The 22449-nt window shown below is 41.0% G+C and overlaps 1 pseudogene; it reads right to left on the reverse strand.

Moving 5' to 3' along the window:
- Positions 1–5551: 5551 nt before the first annotated feature.
- On the reverse strand, positions 5552–21234 carry LOC142599303 (terminal uridylyltransferase 7-like; annotated as a pseudogene).
- Between the last annotated feature and the right edge of the window lie 1215 nt (positions 21235–22449).

Consider the following 22449-nt stretch of genomic DNA (forward strand, 5'->3'; position numbering starts at 1 on the left):
TTGGAGGCTTCCCCTCCCCGGTGGGCCCTGCTCCACAGGCTTTCGCCTAGCAGAGACTTTTACCTGAAACGTCTCCCCAGCCCAACTCTGCGCAGCTTTCACCGCGCCTTACGAGCAGGCCTCCCGTGCTCCTAGTGTGGGCCTGTCCCAATGCGGGCCTGTCCCGGTGCGGGCCTGTCCCAATGCAGGCCTGTCCCGGAGAGCCACGGGGCTCCTTGAATAAGGCCTTCAACTTGTGCTCTTGGTGCGGGCCTGTCCCGCCACGATGGTAAGAGCAAATATTCAAAAAAACCAAATATTCAAATCAAATAAGAATGCCTTTACCTCTCCCAGGGGTCTTGCTCAGAGCTCTTCGGTCTGGGGATCAGAGGTTCTCCCGGAGAATTCCCCGGTGCCGGCTGGAGGTCCTGCGATCCCACGGATCCGTCGAGGTTCAAAAGCAGTGTCCCATCTGGGTCGCCAGAAACTGTCACCGAAATCCGGGAATAAACCTCGTAACACCAATGTAGTGTTAAAAGGCAGGCATTCTTTATTGCAGCGCTGGATGCACGGGGGATAGCTCCACCCAACGTGCATGCCAGGTGATCACCAACATACAGGTTATGTAGAATCAAAACATACATATTCATCATCTTTCTCAGAAAAGGCAGTCCTACGGTAATAATTTCTTAGAATCCATTTCCATATTCTCCTCCCCGTCACGCATGCTCAGTGATTTGAGTTGGTGGTCCTCAGGGGTCTCTGGTGGTCGTCAGTGGTCTTGCACCCGTGTCCGCTGGATGACCCCCTTCATGCAGGCATGCGCAGTATCCTTGTTGTGGGTGCACCTGTCCATAGCAACTTACTTCATAAGATTAATATCTCCAACCCTATTGTTCAGTTTGGTAGGGACTGTACGTGGAACATAGCAGCATTGTATCTTGCCACGGTCACCTTGCCACTTGCCACGGTTAGTTAGCTTCATTACCTATTACCTTGGTTACAAACTAATTACCTCAACCTGATTCTATAATTTCTATTTCACGACCCCAATCCTATGGTTACACAACTGCCCAGGAATCCTGGAAGAGGTTATGGACTGGCCAGGAGGCAGAGATTTTGCAGCGCTGCCTGAGGAGGTGGCTCATGCCCAAGAGGCACCACCATATAATGAGTTACCAGAAGATGAAAGGCATTATGCTCTGTTTACTGATGGATCCTGTCATGTTGTAAGAAACCATCGGAAGTGGAAAGCTGCTGTGTGGAGTCCCACATGACAAGTCGTTGAGGCCACTGAACAAGAAGGTGAGTCAAGTCAGTTTGCAGAAGTGAAAGCCATTCAGCTAGCCCTAAAGATTGCTGAACGAGAAAAGCGGCCAGTACTCTATACTGAGTCCTGGATGGTGGCAAATGCCCTATGGGGGTGGCTACAGCAGTGGAAGAAGACCAATTGGCAGCGCAGGGGTAAACCCATCTGGGCTGCTGCATTGTGGCAAGACATCGCTGCCCGGGTAGAAAACATGGCTGTGAAGGTACGTCACATAGATGCTCACATGCCCAAAAGCCGTGCCACTGAAGAACATCAAAACAATGAACAGGTAGACAAGGCTGCCAAAATTGAAGTAGCTCAAGTGGACCTGGACTGGGAGCGTAAGGGAGAGCTATTTGTAGCTCGATGGGCCCAGGAAACATCAGGACATCTAGGGATAGATGCAACATACAGGTGGGCTCGTGATCAAGGGGTGGACCTGACCATGGAGGCCATCACACAAGTCACTCATGAATGTGAAATATGTGCTGCAATCAAGCGAGCGACACGAGTAAAATCTCCCTGGAATAGAGGGCGGTGGCTGGGTTTTCGATATGGCGAGGCCTGGCAGATTGACTATATTGGGCCACTGCCACGAACACGCCAAGGCAAGCGCTACATACTCACCATGGTGGAAGCAACTACTGGCTGGCTAGAGACATTTCCTGTAAACCATGCCACTGCCCGAAACACCATCCTAGGCAAATTTTATGGCGACATGGTACCCCAGAAAGAATTGAATCAGACAATGGGGCTCATTTCTGAAATAACGTCATAAACTCCTGGGCCAAGAAACACGGCATTGAGTGGGTGTATCACATCCTCTATCACCCACAGGCCTCTGGAAAGATTGAGAGATATAATGGACTGTTAAAGACTATGTTGAGAGCATTGGGCAATGGGGCATGAAAGCCCTGGGATACAAATTTAGCAGAAGCCATTTGGCTGGTTAACACTAGAGGATCTTGCTAACTGTCCTGGTCCTGCCCAAACAAAACCCCTGCATACTGTGGGAGGAGACAAGGTCCCTGTATTGCACATGGGGAAGTGGCTGGGGAAGCTGGTGTGGCTTGCTCCTCCCATAGGAAAAAGCAAACCCATTCCTGGGATTGTCTTTGCTCAAGGACCTGGGTGTACTTGGTGGGTAATGTGGAAAGATGGGGAGACCTGGTGTGTGCCTCAAGGAGATTTAACCTTGGGGGAAAAATAATCTGTGATGTGAGTTGTATGTTGTAGGAAGTAATGTAATGTAGCAGAAATGACCTTAACTGACGAAGAGTTAGCTTCGCAAGGAACAGGGTGAGTGCAATGACAACCCAAACCAAGCCAGTGTTGGTACCCAACAATTAAACACACTGCTGCTCTTGTCCTGAGCACCCATCTTGACAGATGGGGTCCAAGTCATAGTCTGTTCTTATGAACATCTAGAGGAGCAGAGGAAGTCCATGGAATGGGAGAATAATATGTATCTGCTAAAGGACAGGGGATAGTAGTTAATGAGAATGTATAAATCTGTGTTTGGTATAAAGATGGTTTATCTAGTATAAGGTGCACATGTTGCTAAGAAGGGATTTCAGTATATGAGAATTAAGTACAATGGGATGGTCAGAAGATATATAAATATGTATTAAAGTGTGTGGAACTTGAGCATGATGCAAATGGTATGGAATAAGGGGTGGGGATTGTATTGAGTCTGGCTGGGATGGAGTTAATTTTCCCCATAACAGCCCTCATAGTGCTGTGCTTTGTATTGATAGCTAGAAAGGTGTTCATAACACACCAATGTTTTGGCTACTGCTGAGCAGTGCTCACACAGCATCAAGGCTGTCTCTCCAACATTTCTCCCTTCCTCACCAGTAGACTGGGAATGGGCAAGATTTGGGAGGGGACATAGCCAGGACAGCTGACCCAAACTGACCAAAGGGATATTCCATACCATATGATGTCATGCTCAGCAAAAAAAGCTAAGAGAAACATCTCCCATAACATCCTCATAGGTAAGCTTAGGAAGTGTGGGTTAGATGAGTGGACAGTGAGGTGGATTGAGAACTGGCTGAATGGCAGAGCCCAGAGGGTTGCAATAAGCAGTGCAGAGTCTAGTTGGAGGCCTGTAGCTAGTGGTATTCCCCAAGGGTCAGTACTGGCTCCAGTCTTGTTCAACATATCAATGACCTGGATGAAGGGACAGAGCATACCCTCAGCAAATTTGCTGATGATACAAAACTGGGAGGAGTGGCTGATACACCAGAAGGCTGTGCTGCCATTCAGAAAGACCTGGATAGGCTGGAGAGTTGGGCAGAGAGGAACCAAATGAAATTCAACAAGGGCAAGTGTAGAGTCCTGCACCTAGGGAGGAATAGCCCCAAGCACCGGTACAGGTTAGGGGTTGACCTGCTGGGAAGCAGCGCTGCCAAGAAGGACCTGGGAGTCCTGGTGGACAAGTTAACCATGAGCCAGCAATGTGCCTTTGTGGCCAAGAAGGCCAATCTTATCCTGGGGTGCATTAAGAGCAGCGTGGCCAGCAGGTCGAGGAAGGTTATCCTCCCCCTCTACTCTGCCCTGGTGAGGCCACATCTGGAATTCTGTGTCCAGTTCTGGGCTTCCCCAGTTCAAGAAAGACAGGGAACTACTGGAGAGAGTCCAGCAGAGGGCTACAAAGATGATTAGGGGACTGGAGCATCTCTCCTATGAGGAAAGGCTGAGACATCTGGGTCTGTTTAGCCTGGAGAAGAGAAGACTGGGAGGGGATCTTATCAATACTTATAAATATTTAAAGAATGGATGTCTAGAGGATGGGGCCAGACTCTTTTCAGTGGTGCCCAGTGACAGAACAAGGGGCAATGGGCACAAACTGGAACACAGGAAGTTCCATCTCAACATGAGGAAAACTTCTTTGCTCTGAGGGTGACAGAGCACTGGAACAGGCTGCCCATAGAGGTTGTGGAATCTCCTTCTCTGGAGATATTCAAAACCCGTCTGGACGCAATCCTGTGCAACCTGCTCTAGGTGAACCTGCTTTAGCAGGGGGCTTGGACTAAATGATCTCCAGAGTTCCCGTCCAACCCCTACGATTCCGTGATTTTGTGAAAGGAGGAGGAGGCATTCATTATTAAGGCATTTATCTTCTGGAGCAATCGCTATGCATTCTGAAGTCCTACTTCCCAGGAAGTGGCTGGACATCACCTGCTGATGGGAATTAGAGAATAAATCTTTTTGTTTTCCTTTGCTTCCGTGCACAGCCTTTGCTTTTTCTTTATTAAACTGCCTTTATCTTGACCCATGAGTTCTTTTTCATCTTATTTTCTCCCCTCCCTGTCCAGCTGATGAGGGGAGTGATAGAGTTGCTTTGGTGGGCACCTGGCATTCAGCCAGGGTCAACCCACCACACTTTAAGAGGTCAAATAATGAATAATCTATAGAGAAAACTTTTCTAGTATGAATTTAAATATTTCTAGGGTTACCTAAAAGGAAGCTATAATACTGTATTCCTTTGGAAATTAATTAAAATTTCATTTTATAAATTTTCATATCTAATAGTGATTTTCATTTACGAAGCAGATGATGAGAGATCTTATCTGAAGGATGACTTCGCTACTGCTTATTAGTTCACTTTTTCTTATAAGCGTGTCAGTCGGGACTTGGGTTTTGGGGCATTTTTTCCAGTTTTTGGATGTTTAAGCCAAAGTTGCAATTTGGCTAAGAGAAAAATAAGATAAGACTGCTGTACAGAGTATCCCTCTGCCTGCTGAGTTGGGAGGAATGTTTTTTATTTCATTCACAATATTTATCTATATCTGAGCAATTTATACACTGTCATAGTGACTTTAGAGTATTTATGAAGAAGTCTGTTTCACATGATGTGAAGAGCTATAGGCTAGCTTTTATTGCTACTGTGATGCACTGAAATAGAATTTGTAATTTGAAATGTTAGCAATTATATAATGATGACAATGGAAGCATTTTCAATATATTAGAAAGTTTCTTTCTTTACAAGCTTTACTTTCTTTCCTTTCTATACAAGCATCTTACCTGCTACAAGAAACCGTGCCAAATCTCCCATGATACACCAATATTCTGAAAGATAGGTGAAGATGAAGGGAAGACTGACCATATGTGACTACATTTTAGAAAATAAATTAGCATTTGTGTCATGCCATTCATAGCAAAAACCTTATCCTTAAATCAACCCTGTCAAAAATAGCAAAAACCATAAGCTCTGTTTAAACTACTCAACTATATCAGAGTTTCATACCTACAGCTCCTTTATACTGTGGGCATTTTTTTAATGATGTGACCTTCTCTTCCACAGATAAAGCAATGTTTTCTCTTAAGCCCCTGTCTTCCAGGAGTTTCTACTTCTCTGTTGATTGCCTGGGATTCTTTTCTCTTCCAGTTTCCCCTTGCTGCTAGTTTGCTCTTCTGAGGTGTACATAGTTGCAACTTTCCCTCCTTGATTGAGCTCTCTTTTTCTGTTGTCTTATTCCAAGTCTCTTTGTCCTCTTTGCTTCTTTTCTCTTTTTCTTCTGTGTACCTTTGTTTTTTGATACCTTCAAAATCACGTTGCCACCTCAGTCTACAGGAGAAAAATGATGCGGAGTTCATAGGCTTTACATCTGTGCATGGAGGGGGAAAAAAAATAAAATTGCTGTGTATAGACAATATAATCCTAGTGTACTTCTTCAGTGGTTGAAATAAATTGAATTAATGTATCTATTCCTTTGACTCTCTTAACAAACAGTGTTACACTAATGTAACATACATTTAGTAATGTAACTTAACAATTAGATTACAATAAAGCACTAAAATCTAAGAATTACATCTAAACAAATATAATCATAATGTAGTTCTAGTTGCTGGAGCTGGAAAAGACAAGTGGAAGAGAAGAAACGCCAAACAAAATGCTAACAAACCATAAAAGCTGAGGCTATATTTCCATTTCTCTTACTTATACACTACCATCAGAAATCTAGCTTCTTTCCACTATTCTGAAAGTGTGTTATACAGTATTTCTAAAAAAACTTTTTTAATGGGAAATGCTTCTAACATTTTAAGTCACTTAAAGATCTAGCAGTTGAGACCCAGGTATCACTGCTGAACTGGTTTTATTTAACTTCATCCACCACTTGGAGGAGAGATCAGTGAAACCTCCACATCTGAAGATGATACTAAGCTATTTTGGTCAGTCAGATGCAGCACTTAATGGCAAGCAACTTGAAAATACATCACAAAACTGAATGAACAGGCAAAAAGGTGATGGATGAGCTTCAATGGAGATAAATGTAAGGTAATATATCCAGTGAAAAATAATCTAAACCATGTCCATATGATGTTGAACTGGGAGCTAGCAATTAAATCTAAGAAAGAGAAGAGACCCAGGGCTGCCCTGTGCCAGACAGAGAGAGTTCCAGACAGCTCCAAAACAGACTCACCACTGGCCAAAGTTGAGCCAATCAGCAATGTTGGTAGCACCTCTCTGATAACATATTTAAGAAAGGGTAAAATATGCTGCACAGCAGCAGCTGAGAGAGAGAAGTGAGAAAATGTGAGAGAAGCAACTATGCAGACACCAAGGTCAGTGAAGAAGGAGGGGGAGGAGGTGCTCCAGGTGCTGGAACAGAGATTACCCTGCAGTCCATGGTGAAGACCTTGGTGACACAGGTTGTTTCCCTGCAGTCCATGGATGACCACGCTGGTGCACAAATCCACACTGCAGTCCATGGAGGACCCCACACAGGAGCAGGTGGATGTGTCCTGAAGGAAGCTGCAGCCCATGGAGAGCCCAGGCAGGAGCAGGCTCCTGACAGGAACTGTGGCCGGTAGAGGACCCTCGCTGGAGCAGTCTGTTCCTGAAGGACTGTGCCCTATGGAAAGGACCCATGCTGGAGCAGTTTGTGAAAGACCGTATGCTGTGGGAGGGACCCCATGCTGGAGCAGGGGAAAAGTGTGAGGAGGAAGGAGTGGCAGAGAGGAACTGTTATGAACTGACCACAATCCCCATCCTCCCTGCACTGCTTAGGATGGGGGGAGGAGATAGAAGAGTCAGGAATGAAGAACTGAAGTTGAATCTGGAAAGACGGGGGCTTGGGGGAAGGTATTTTTAGTTCTGTCTTTGTTTCTCACCATCTGTTCTGGATCTGGTTGGGATGGAGTCAATTTTCTTCATAGCAGCTCATATGGTGCTGCTTTTTAGATTTGTGACCAAAACAATGCTGATAACAGACCAATGTTTTAGCTATTACTGAGCAGTGTTTGCAGAGCATCAAGGCCCTTCTCTGTTTCTCACTCTCCCCTCCCTAGTGAATAGCTTGGGGGGGTGTGGGGGGTGTGGAGGAGGGTGTGTGCACACCAGGCAGATGACCAAAACTAACCAAAGAGATATTCCATGCAATATAATGTCATGCTCAGCAATAAAACGGAGAGGAGGAGGATGGTTTAGGTAGGTAAGCCATCTTTTTCCTTGGGAACGTGCTGGGTATCAGTCTACCTGTGGGGGGTGGTGAGTGACTGCCTTTACATCACTTGTTTTGTTTTCTCTTTCTTCTTCCACTTTGCTTATTAAACTGCCTTTATCTCAACCCAAGAGTTTTCTTGCTTTTACTCTTCGTTTTCTCTTCCCTCATCCCACTGGGGGTGGGGGGGAGTGAGTGAGTAGCTGTGTGGTGCTGAGCTGCCTACTGGGGTTAACCCACAACACCATCATACTCTGTTTTTAATTGGCAATAAATTAATCTTCTCTAAGTTGAGTCTTTTTTGCCCATGATGGTAACTGGTAAGCAATCTTGCTGTCTATATCTTGACCCATGAGCTTTTCCATCTTATTTTCTCCCCCCATCTTTCTGAGGAGGGGGAGTGAGAACGCAGCTTGGTGGGCAGCTGGCAGCCAGCCAAGGTTAACCCACCACAAGAAGGCATAAAGGCAGCTAAAATGTCTTAGGCAGCAACTGTCTTAGGAGGAGATAATAAAAAGGTTTGAGACTCTTCAACTCGGAGAGGAGCCAGAGGGTAAACATAATCATGACTTAAAGACCTCAAAGCAGTATCATTACTAAGTAAATAGGACAGGGGTAATGGGTTTAAGCTGAAGGAGGGTCCATTTAGATGAGATGTTAGAAAGAAATTCTTTACTGTTAGGGTGGTGAGGCACTGGAACAGATTGCCCAGAGAGGTTGTGGAGGCCCCATCCCTGGAAGTGTTCAAGGCCAGGTTGGATGAGGCTTTGGGCAACGTGGTCTAGTGGAGGGTGTCCCTGCCCGTGGCAGGGGGGGGTTGGACCTAGATGATCTTTAAGGTCCCTTCCAACCCAAACCATTCTATGATTCTATGATTCTATAAATACCACAATACTATGCCTGTGAAATGTTTGATGAAACTAAAATGAGTTTATTTTAAAACAGATTTTAAAAAATACTATTTTATACAGCAGTTAGGATACTTCTGGAACTGGTTGCCACAGAAGATTAAGGAAAACAGGAAAAAACAGTTTCAGGAAAAATAAAATAAAATAAAATAAAATAAAATAAAATAAAATAAAATAAAATAAAATAAAATAAAAAATACAAGAACCGAGGCAGGTATGTGTTCTAACATCTCTTATACAGCAACTGAAGATGTTGGGAATACAAGAGAACAGACTGCAGAAAACAGTCAACTAGCATGCCCTCCATAAACAGCATCTCCTATTGCCACTGCTGGACAAAAGATTCAGCTAGATGGGTCAGTGGTCTGACCTCATAAGGCATTTACATTCTTAGAATCGAAATCCCATTGACTTTTGCTCTAATGTTGTATACAGCATAGCTGCATATGTGAAATGAACTGGAGTTTCACTCCAGAATGCAGGATTAAAGTGCATCCAAAACAACGGTTTAGACATTGAGTGGATTTTCACAGCACCACCAGCATTCTTGATTTTCAACCTATCATCAGCTAGTACACTTACATTTGGTGAAGTTGAATAGATTCCTAAACTTAACAGTCTTAGCAATATTAGCTCACAATTCTCTACAGTTTATCAAAAAGGCTACTTTATCTAGTCTTTGTACACCAGCTTTTTAGCTACTTATATAAATGTGTAGAAGATTTTTTATTACAATTAAGATATATAGATTCCAAACAAAGGTCAGATTTCCCATTCACCTTACAAATGAGCACAAAGGCTTTCATGATTTCGTTCTTTTGAAGTTTTATTTCCTGATTTTCACTATTTTAGAAACATGAAGTCTTTAAAGTGCTTTAGTGTCTTTACTTGGAAAAAAAAAATAAATCAATCAGTTTTAAGTTTAGACAGTTTATCATATAAAGAGCAGAAAATCAGTTTAGCATTCATTAGCTACAGGAAGGTATTTACTGAATTTTGGACATCTGGTTATGGAGAATCACGAAGCCTTCTCTTGGATGTAAATAGGACACCTTTCTGATCTATGTGTGCTTGAAAAAAAAGTCACGCTGTGATGCCCTTGTCTTGCTTTTTGACATGAATGGCATGATTCTGTGAACATGACAAAAATGTATCTTGCTGGGAGCACCAAGATTCTTGAAATGGAAGCTATGAAATGAAAATATGCAAAATTATTTCATGAGTGCTCTTCACAGCTGTAGTGGGTTGACCCTGGCTGAGGGCCAGGTGCCCACCAGAGCCACTCTATCACTCCCCTCTTTCATTAGACAGGCGAGAAAAAGTATAATGAAAAGCTTGTGGGTCGAGATAAGGACAGGGAGAGATGATTCTCTAATTATCATCACGAGCAAAACAGACCGAACTTAGAGAGGGAATTCATCTAATTTATTACTAAGCAAAACAGAGTAGAGGAATGAGAAATAAAACCAAATATTAAGACACCTCCCCCCCACCCCTCCCATCTTCCCAGGCTCAACTTCACTCCCGGCTTCAACCTCCGCCCCCCCTCAGCGGCACAGGGGGACGGGGAGTGGGGGTTACGGTCAGTTCATCACGCGGTGTTTTCTGCCGCTTCTTCATCCTCAGGGGGAGGACTCCTCTCATTGTTCCCCTGCTCCAGCGTGGGGTCCCTCTCACAGGACACAGTCCTTCACGACCTTCTCCAACGTGAGTCCTTCCCACGGGCTACAGTCCTTCATGAACTGCTCCAGCGTGGGTCTCTCCCATGGGGTACAGACCATCAGGAGCAAACTGCTCCAGCGTGGGTCCCCCATGGGTTCACAAGTCCTGCCAGCAAACCTGCTCTGGCGTGGGCTCCTCTCTCCACGGGTCCACAGGTCCTGCCAGGAACTTGCTCCAGCGCAGGCTTCCCATGGGGTCACAGCCTCCTTCAGGTGCCTCCACCTGCTCTGGCATGGGGTCCTCCACGGTCTGCAGGTGGAATCGCTACACCCCCTCATCCTGCCTCCATGGGCTGCAGGGGAACAGCCTGCCTCACCATGGTCTTCACCATGGGCTGCAGGGGAATCTTGCTCCAGCACCTGGAGCACCTCCTCCCCCTCCTTCTGCACTGACCTTGGTGTCTGCAGATGTTCTTACATCTTCTCACTCCTCTCTCTGGCTGCAAAAGCACTCTCTAACTGTTTTTTCTCTTTCTTAAATATGTTATCACAGAAGCGCTGATTGGCTTGGCCTTGGCCAGCGGCGGGTCCGTCTTGGAGCCAGCTGGCATTGGCTCTATCAGACACAGGGGAAGCTTCTAGCAGCTTCTCACAGAAGCCACCCCTGTAGCCCCCCCGCTACCAAAACCTTGCCACACAAAACCAACACAACAGCATGCAGCCTTCAACTTTTTCTCTTCAACTACTACTTTACTATATAAGCTAAACGGATAGGATACTGGGTGAAATGTGCTTTGTAGTCTTCTATGAAAAGATTCTGCTAAAAAAAGCCCACTAGAGATGATGCTGGCAAAAGTTTTAGTGGTGCCTCAACACAGACCAAAAACACCACTGCCTGCCCCTCCACTGCCAAAACTGATATTCATAACTGATATTGTTACATTTTAACAGTAAAGAAATAATCCGTAGAATGTGCAATTTTTTGCTTTAGCATTATTATTCTAATCTTCCTTTCAAACAAAGCTAAGGAAATGTTCCACATCATAGATCCCAAAACTATACTCACTTTCTTCTCATGGGACAATCTTTCATGAAACAGCCAATTTTACCACAAGTTCTGCAGCATCTATCATTCGGTGCCAGTTCTCCTTCTGTAAGTACCTCTGGATCAAAGAAGTACTCCTCAAAAAGAAATCATGCATTTAAAAAAGCAAATCAACACACTTTGGAATCAAGACAGATAAACAAGAAGAGAATAAATATTGTCTGTGTAGCTGAACTCCTGAAAGACTTGATGAGATAACCAGCCACTGCTACCTCTTCTTTAAGGGCAGCCTGCTAACCACAAGTTCTGCAAGCTATTTTTTTAAACTGCAGTTTTTAAAAAAATGGTAAGCTATTTTGACAGGGACTAAAATATATGATAAGCCTGTACAATGAAGTCCTGATTTGATTAGTATTCTGCATGTCACATTTTACATGCAAATGACATGAAAACAGTACTCAGTAATAACTCTCATACTAAACATTTGTTAGAGTATGATTGAAACTTAAAAGAGAAGAGTATAAAGAGAGTGCAACCACATTCCCACAAGTGATACCTTACACACTGTAAGAGCATGTGCATGTATATACTGCTCTTAGAACTCCCACATCCCTTAAAGCAACTTACCATTTTTGATGAATATTCTTTAGGAAATATTTTTATAGGGGTACCAAATAACCTTCTCTCATTGATAAAAGCTTTCATTATAAAATTTGTCACTGGGGAAAAAAAAGAAAACATCATCCAAACATCAAACTATCAAACTAACATCCAAGACAAGATCATCACTTTAGGCCCAAATTTGTGAACAGAAAACATACTTTTTCTTGACAACCCAGCTCCAAGATTGTGGTTCAAATCAAAGGGGTCTGTATAAAAAGCATTATAGACATTACTCAAGTCCAGGGCAAGATCATCAATGTGTATATATATATATGAACAAAGGCAGCTATTCCCGATGCAGAATTAATATACTGAAATTAAATTCTTCACAAAAATATTTCACTCCAAGGACAAAGGATAACAGCAGTTCATCTCTGAATTGGCTGAAATATTATAAAATAATAAGTTGTGTGTGAGGGCAGGAGAGCAAAAATCTTTTCCATGAAAATCAGCTGGGCCAAAAAAATCATGGCTTAGGGAACATTTCTAAAATGTGTCAGTACATTTTCTTGACACACTATTAAGTAATATCATGGTCTGTAATACATACATGTGGTATAACAGTCATATAAATATCATCTCAACTAAAGTTAATATTAGTGAGAAAACCTCAATTGCATTATAGCTAGTTTCTTCTTCAAAGCATTTGGTTAAATCTATTTCTATGTCAGTTACTCTTATTACACAAAGTATGAAGTTTGCTTTGCAACTTCTTTTCAGATGGAAAAAAACCCAACATCAACCCCCCAAAAAAAACAACTAAGAGAAGAATTTCTAACACTACTGTAACACAATGGGAATTTTGCAAAAAATTCAAAATGTGCAAATAACAATTTCTAATCTAGTAATAGAAAAATTAAATTAAGCCATGTGGAAAAAACAAATTTTTCATGTGGATACTAATTTCACATATCCATATGCTTCATGTTATTTTGCCTTCAATTACAAAGTATTTGGAAGTTCACTGTTTCTTGAAAGTTATAAGCAGTTTTTTTCTCCTAATGCAGATGACATGTTCTTTAAAATCAAATTCTTCTGCATAGAAACGGAGAAGTCCTAGCCACAGCTGCCCAACAGATTCAGTGTTTTTGCCACAATCTGGCCAAACAACTGACTTAAAATCATAGAAATATTTATTTTTCCAATACTTATATAAAGCATAATAATGTTCATAACGAAAATTCAAACTACATAAAATTTATAAAGAAGCATGATTGAGTTACTCCAGAATACCTCCCTTCCCTTCATAATTAGCATTAATAATTCAATATTGACTTGAAAATGGTTAGTATTTTTTTAAATATGGAGATTAACAACAAACATGGGGAATTAATATTTCTAACATTAGGTTTTGCCTGTTATCAAAAAGAATTTATTAATTCACTTTTACTGTATGTGCCCATTTAATACAATATTATTCAACTGGATTAAACAAACTATGACTACATATGCAACTGATGTTTGTAGGCGGTACCTCCACTCAGTAATGTGACATACACAACAATTAATCATCATTAACACCTTAAAATAATTTCTAGAAAAATTTTTTTTTTCAGATTTTGCAGGTTTTTTTCATAGATGCTTGCATTACTTAGTTGAACACAACCAATTATATTCTGAAAGCTTCACAGCATGGGATTGGGATTTTCAAAGCAATAGCTACTCCATTATATTTCTTTGTCTAGTACTTACGTGTATTACTACTATGGTTTTCTTCTTTATCACCCATACAGAGCTTAAAATCAAAGATAATCTTTAGAATTTGGTTTCTATATTCAACCACCATATCTGAGGGCAATATTCCTTAAAATGTATTCTTTTTCATTTGCAAAGCTACAGGAAACACCATTTCAAATTCCCTTCTCTGATATACTCACCAACACTTCTGTCCTATGAAAGAAATAAACGTTCTAGCCATCAACTAAAATTTCAGGCTTCTTGGGTTCTTTGTAGATCTAAAACCAGAATATTAACTCATTAAAACAGTCCTTCAGATTGAGCACTCTGACATTCTTCTAGTCAATGCTGTATACTAATACTCATTTCTTTCTTGATATACTGTACCTCTTGAAGAACAGGGATGACAGGAGTATTTCTCTGTTGAAGAAAATAAAGCACCATAAGACTATATGCATAAGAAGAAAGGCTACCTCGAGATGCATCTCTGATGTCACACGTCTAGAAAAAGAAACAACTTTTATGGCTATCATCCTTTGCTGTAGGTGCTACTGCTTCTAGAACATCTGAAGTATACTCACTTTTGTATAGACTTTCATTGTGTAACACAGATATTTTACTCTCGGATCAATGGCTGCGTATGATGACAGGAGTCTTGTGTTATGCAAGGCCTATAAAAATGAAAAAAAGTCATACACAAAATATAGGAGTCCTGCAGAAAAGAGGCAATAGGCTGAAAACATGAAAAACACCCTTAGTCGAGATAAGGAAAGTTGAGGAATGATTTGGAATATTGTAGTTGGAGAATTCACATGTATGTATACATGCACATTTCTTCCATTCTAATTTATTTAAAAGTCATAATGAATTTGTGGACAGAAACACTTGAGTTGTGTGCTCAACAAAAGCAAATGTGAAGCCTTGCATAATAGAATGCACATTATTGACAAAGGAAGCATTGAACAATGCTTCCTGCTCACCTCCTCTGTTAAAAAGATGGTAAACATGGTAAACATCTTTAAACGGCTCACAAGTGGTACAAATCAGCATTCACAGAATAGTATCTCAGAAAGGAAAGCATTAATCTATTACTGCATTTTAAAAATATTTGGTAGAAGGTAAGTTCTTGAAATAAGATTTCAGCTCAGGGACATGAGAGCTGTCAACTGACCCATATGGATGTAGAACTTCAACCAGTAATTCTGAAAGTCTGTTCTTGAAGTATCCCCCTCAAGACTCCCCTTGGGCTGATACAAAAAGTTCAGAAAGTGCAATGCTTGGCACTAAAACTTAATTTCCTTTGATGTTTCAAAGAACTGGCTTTTAAAGTTCAGAGACACTGAACTCCCCCCAACCAACCAAACCCAAACCTCACCCAACCACAAAACTTGTTTTTAAAATATTTGGCCAAGGATTTGTTCTCTTCTGTAGACTATAACATGTGTCCCAGTTCAGGCAAGCTGGATTCAAAATCACTATCCCAGGTCTCAAAGTGTAAGCAAGAGTCATGACTGGGGGCGGGAAGGCTGAAGTTATGTTATTTTGTCTTTTTAAGTTACAGAAAGACATCTAAAACACTAATGCTTACTCTTACTGAAGAACCAATATATTCTCTTAGAACTCAATTGTGTAAGTTGTAAAAGTCTCAATTGTGTAAGTAAGTGACTCCCCTCTTTTTGGATATGAGCTAGCAATGTGCATTTGCAGTCCAGAAAGCCAATCATATCCTGGGCTGCATATAAAAGAAGTGTGGTCAGCAGGTTGAGGGAGGTGATTCTCCCCCTCTACTTTGCTCTTGTGAGATCCCACCTGGAGTACTGCATCCAGCTCTGGGGTCCACAGAACAAGACAGACATGGACCTGTTGTTAGAGAAGGTCCAGAGGAGGGCCAGTAAAATGATCAGAGGGCTGGAACAGCTCTCCTATGAAGAAAGTCTGAGAGAGTTGGGGTTGTTCAGCCTGGAGAAGAGAAGGCTCCAGGGAGACCTTATTGCAGCCTTTCAATATATAAAGGGGGCTTATAAGAAAGATGGAGAAAGGCTTTTTAGCAGGTCAAGGGGCAACAGATTTAAACTGAAAGAGGGGAGGTTTAGATTGGATATAAGGAAGAAATTCTTTACGATGAGGGTGGTGGGACACTGGAACAGGTTGCCCAGAGAAGTTGTGGATGTCACATCATTGGAAGTGTTCAAGGTCAGGTTGGATGGGGCTTTGAGCAACCCGATCTAGTGAAAGATGTGCCTGCTCATGGCAGGGGGGTTGGACTAGATGATCTTTTAGGTCCCTTCCAACCCAAACCATTCTATGATAGTCAAATAAAAAACTTGTACTCAGAAATCTAAAATTGGAAGAGGTAATTGGTTGATTATCAAACCTCAACAAAACAAGCATTTTATCCTCATGAAGCCACCCCACTTTTTCCTGCTAACAAAAAAGGAGATAAGCTTACCAGAGTGTTATATAAACCAGTGTCTACTTCAAAACCACTTCTGACATGGAAGAATTTGACAATTGGGACTTTAGTAGTTGTTATAGGCAAAATGTTTCTTAGACCTAGAATGAAATATTACTGAATGACTGCAATACAGTCATAACACAATCAAGTGCGCTACAAACCGTCCAAAACTGCAGTAAAAATGTTACAAAATATAATTTTAGTACCAGCTAAGATCTTATTTCAGTTATATTTTAATATTGATTTTAGGCATTTTTCAGACACTATGAATCTACTAAATATAATATATACAAATATACATATACCCCCCAATAGACTGAAGATTAATCTAAGCTTTACAGCAAAATAAACTTAAGAGATCATTGATAGCTCACTCCAATTATATTGAATTTATATGAGATACACCAAAACACACACTCTAAAATCATACTTTCTTGTAGATAAAACAGAATACTTAGTGCAAAATTCTGTCAGCCTGCCTTTTACTATTAACTTATTGTGTGCTGAACATGCAAATACAACATAATGATTAAATTGAAGCTCTAAGCTTTAACTTAAGGCTTGTTCTCATGTATATAGGTTATGAATATACTATCTGTCCAATTTAGATCTGGACCTATATAACATTATTGCCTCAAAGACCTACATATACAAACAAAAATAAATCTGAGTATTCACAACATATACCCTCATTCTTAATAATATTACGGTCTTTAATAGAGTTTTATCTTAATTATTTTCCATGTACAATGCCCCAGAACTTCCTCACTGCATCAGTCACATAAACAGAACCACTTATTTTAATTTTCAAGTTACCTGAATGCTTCTTGAGAACCTATACTAAATCTTCAATGATTCTGATGCAATTCAGCCCCTAAGACATGAAGAAAAAAGTCAGCACTGAAATTATGTTAGAAGAGTTCTAGACAAAGTATTTCAGACATACCTTTTTTAACTTGCTGTTAAGCTTAAAGCTGTATGATTCAGTTTCATATTATACAGAATGATGTGAATACCAGAAATTGTTTCAAAATGGCACTTCTTGTGAAATCAACACTAGACAGTATCTTAACATAGGCTTTTTTAAACTTTGTATTAGGCGTGAAAGATGATTTATGTCCTTTTCCACTGTCTTCCATTTCTAGTTGCTTATGCTACAAAGCATATCTTATTTATTTGCAGTTTATGCTAGAATGTTAGTGCAGAATTCAGAAAACTGAGTACTGAGTAAAAATTCTTAAATGCATGCCTAGACCAACAGCAAAAAAACCCTGATAATCTGCTTTTGAGGCACCTGATTGCATTTTCCTCTAATCTGAACAGCTTTTATAAAAAGTAAATTTGTTACAATATATACACAATACAACTATAAAGTTGTGCACTTATTAATACTTATCCCCCCAAACACCTTGTCTAACTACCTCAGCAGTTTCCTGTCCATCAATTGTCATACACATATCAAGGTCACTTTGTTTAAAGCCAAAGCCATTTTTTCAGGAGCCAAACAAATTCAGCTTGGTTCCTGTAAGAGATGTGACAGATTATAACCCCATATCAACACAGAATCTCAAAGTGTACACAGCTTCAAACCACAGCATGTCTTTTAACACAAGCATGAACACATTACTATTTTTCTGTAGTATTTAAAAACTTATTTTCTCATCAGTTTTGCTGATGTGGAAAGAATCCCTACTTTTATTGGTTCAAATGAGGAGTCTGACAGTTCCAGAAACAAATTAGGTGGTCAATAATTCAAACCCAATACATAATAAAAACAAGAGCAAAGAGGAATGCTGAGATGAAGGGAAACACATATATGAACTAAAACATTTTTTCTTAACCTTGGGATCAGGACCCCTAAGGGGTTTCCTTAAGGACTACAGAAAGCTTATTGTTTGTACGAGCATATGCAACAACAAGAAATCTGGCTAATTGGATTAGGTTTGCATGGCAAGGTTTTGGTAGCAGGGGAGCTACAGGGGTGGCTTCTGCAAGAAGCTGCTAGAAGCTTCCCCTAGGTCTGACAGAGCCAGTGCCAGCTGGCTCCAAGACGGACCTGCCGCTGGCCAAGGTTGAGCCAATCAGCAACAGTGGTAGCGCCTCCGTGATAACATATTTAAGAAGGAAAATAAACAAAACTAAAGGTAGCTTTTGCAGCCAGAGAGAGGAGTGAGAAGATGTGAGAAACTCTGCAGACACCAAGGTCAGTGCAGAAGGAAGGGGAGGAGGTGCTCCAGGCGCCAGAGCACATGGAGAAGACCATGGTGAAGCAGGCTGTCCCCCTGCAGCAGCCCATGGAGGAAGGATGAGGGGGAGCAGAGATTCCACCTGCAGCCCATGGAGGACCCCATGCCAGAGCAGGCAGAGGTACCTGAAGGAGGCTGTGACCCCATGGGAAGCCTGCACTGGAGCAAACTCCTGGCAGGACCTGTGGCCCTGTGGAAAGAGGACCCCACGCCAGAGCAGGTTTGCTGGCAGGACCTGTGACCCCATAGGGGACCCCACGCTGGAGCAATCTGCTCCTGAAGGTCTGCACCCCATGGGAGAGACCCACACTGGAGCAGTTTGTGAAGGACTGTAGCCCGCAGGAAGGACTCATGTTGGAGAAGTTCATGGCGGACTGTCTCCCGTGAGAGGGACCCCATGCTGGAGCAGGCAAAGTGTGTGAAAAGTCCTCCCCCTGAGGAGGAAGGAGCGGCAATGTGCAATGAACTGACCACAACCCCCCATTGCCTGTCCCCCTGCGCCACTCGGAGGGGAGGAGGTAGAGAATTGGGGAGTAAACTTGAGCCCAGGAAGAAGGGAGGTGTGGGAGGAGGTGTTTTAACATTTGGTTTTATTTCTCATTACTCAACTCTGATTTGATTGGTAATAAATTAGATGATTCTTTTTTTTTAAGTTGAGTCTGTTTTGCCCATGACAGTAATTGGGGAATGATCTCTCCCTGTCCTTATCTCAACCCATGAGCCTTTTGTTATATTTTCTCTCCCCTGTCCAGTTGAGGACGGGGAGCGGCTTTGGTGGGTGCCTGGCCTCCAGCCAGGGTCAACCCACCACACTAATAATTGAGGTTAAAACAACAATTATAAGTCTGTTCTGCTACTACTTTGATCCTTGCTTTCTTAACTTGCCATTGTTCGTTCGTACATATGCATCATATTTCTTTATAAGCTAAAGAAAGGTTAAAACTATTTATTTATACACACACACACACACACATCTGACATGATTTTTGAGCCTATATTGTTTGTTTAAAGAAAGAGGGCATCAACATGGAGTCCAGTACATAACATACAAAGTTGAGACATTAAGCTGTAGTAGTTACATGACGATAACACAAATTAATGTAACGTTGAGTGATGTTGAACAAAAATATAGGGTAATGTTCAAACACCAAAACATTTATTATGCTGACATGATGACATTCTTGGAAAACACTGAAATATGAGTATAAAGCCAGAAGTACATAATTACCTGGGAAGTCCTGTCTAATTAAATTTTCCAAGTTTTGTCATATATGTTCCCGTGCTTGATCCTCTGCAATATTTGGAGCAAAATCCTCTAACAAAAACACCCCCCCCAATTCAATCAACAAAAAATGGAAAAAGTAAGGGGTGTAGAGTGGGAGAAAAGAAAAGAAAAGCAAGAGAAGATTCACATATGAAGGAAAGAAAGCAAGGCTGAATTAGAAAAGAAATACCTATTCAAAGAAAAACATTAATTAGAGAAATAATTCATTTTGTCTGGTCAGAAATGATGGAAGAGAAAGGAGAAAAGTTGGATCACTCTGAAAAGAAAGCAAGCTGAGAAGGGTTATAAAACAGCATTCTGACTCTGATTTATGTCTTTGCTTATTAAAAAAAACCCAAAACAACATAGCTTGAGGAGCAGTAATGAAATTCAGAGTAGAGACAAATGTAAAAGCATCAGTCAAAAAACCCAAAACCTACCCCAAATTCAGTTCTTAGATTAATATTAAGATGCTTAAATGAATAATCAGATAGCCAGTATGCAGAAGGTAAACATTTTGTATTTTTCTAGATTCAAACTATTTAGTAGTTCTATTATAGCCCTTATGAATCTAAAAGTATATCTAATAGAGTTGGTGGCAGATAAATTGGTCCCCTTTATAACAGCATTAGCCCGTGGTTATTTCATTATTATTCGTAATTCTTTTCTTTCCCACAACAATATTCAAAGGAAAAAACAACTTATGGTAACACTGGACACAAATTTGATCTAAAATAAATGAAAATTTGGGTGTCAGCACTGGCAATGGGTCTAGCTCAATTTTCTCAATTTTCAAGTCTTCTGGACAATCACTCTTTAAGCAACCTTCCCATCTGCGCAAGCTACATACTACTGTAGGAGACTGCATGAACAGAAAGCAAGACTGGGGGGGTGTTAAGAAATAAATATTTTAATGAATTTGAGCAATATTTTCATAGAACTGATAATAAAACATAAACATATTGCTTATTTTCTGATAAAGTTTGCTTACCTTGCCCTTAGTAAAAGCTGGTTTACTGAATTCATAAAAGTGTTCAGATTCTAAACACTATTCTATTGCTGTGTTCTCTTCATAAAGGCTTCTTTTCCAGTAAGATCCTCTTGCCCCAAATTGATCCTCAGAGGTCCATCCACATTTTCTTTGACATGTTTGTCTTCATATTTAATGGAGATGGACAAAACTTTCTCAGACAGTGCATCCTCATCTCCAGATCCACTGCATGTGTTATCTAGCTCACCTTCAGCTCTTATACCACCACATTCTGCCTGATTTACAAGACTTGATTCTTCAATTTCATCATTTGAGCTAATCATTTCAGATATCTGATTCTGTATTGATAGTATGAATTTGTTTGGGGATTCATCCAGTTCATCAGTACTTTCAGTGCTCTCCTCAATGCTAATCTTATCATCCATTATATCACTGTACTCTAAGTCAAACTCATCAGTCTCTGTAAGTGCAGGGTTCTGAAAACCTTCTAAGTCTGAAGTACTACATGTCTCTATATCATGCTCATTCACTGTAACAGGGAGATCTCCACTTTCACTGTCTTCATCTATTCCCCAATCAGCAGTCATCAAGATATTATTCCATCTTCTTTCTTGTTCATTTTCTTCCTCTTCTTCCTATTCATTTTCCTTCTCTTCAAGACTTGGTTTAAAAACCTCATTATCTCCAGAAATAACTTCTTCAATTACACAGTCTGAATCTTCATGAGCAATTCCCAAATGACTCATATCATCAGCCAGTTCTTCTGTCAAGCTTTGAGACACCACACAGTTTTGAAGGATCAATTCTATAAGCTCGAGGAATACTTGTACTCCTGATTATGCAATCTACTGCTCTGTTTGTTTTACCATCCAAGTTTTGCAACTCAGAATTTTCATGCTTTACAGCATCTTTTCCACAGTCCAACATTTGGGATTTCTCCTCATTGGTATTTGGAGGGGTTGTTTTGCTCAATTTTGCGGTGCTTTTGTGAGGCAAGGCAAAATACTTATAAGTTACTCTCAGACAATGAAGAATATATTCATACACTAGCTGGCTATTCAGAGTTCTTGACACATTCCTTTTGACTGCATATGGGTCTAGTAGAAAGTAGTAGTGAGCCAACAGTGTAGGAGTAAATTTTTTAAAAAAATATACTTATATCCTCACAAAATTTAAATACACTACCATCAATTACTATGTATAGGGACATAACATCTACGAATTGTGCTGAAAACAATTTTTTAAAATGTACTTAATTATATTAGAGTTGGGATTGTTCAGCCTGGAGAAGAGAAGGCTCCAGGAAGATCTAATTGCGGCTTACCAGTATCTGAAGGGGGCCTCCAGGAAAGCTGTGGAGGGACTGTTTATCAGGGAGTGTAGCAATAGGACAAGGGGTAATGGGTTTAAGCTGAAGGAGGGTCGATTTAGATTAGATGTTGGGAAGAAATTCTTTACTGTTAGAGTGGTGAGGTACTGGAACAGGTTGCCCAGAGAGGTTGTGGAGGCCCCATCCCTGGAAGTGTTCAAGGCCAGGTTGGATGAGGCTTTGGGCAACGTGGTCTAGTGGAGGGTGTCCCTGCCCGTGGCAGGGGGGGTGTTGGAACTATATGATCTTTAAGGTCCCTTCCAACCCAAACCATTCTATGATTGTATGATTCTATGATTTGATAACACTAATAAAAATGCCCAAGAGAAATATTAAATTGATTTTTTCAAAACATATTCTACTCTACTGTTGTGAATCACAGTCCAACATTAAAAAAAAAAGTGATTACACATGATGTCAGTAGCCAAGCCAA

This window comes from Balearica regulorum, chromosome W (genome assembly GCF_011004875.1).
Source record: "Balearica regulorum gibbericeps isolate bBalReg1 chromosome W, bBalReg1.pri, whole genome shotgun sequence".
NCBI lineage: Eukaryota > Metazoa > Chordata > Aves > Gruiformes > Gruidae > Balearica > Balearica regulorum.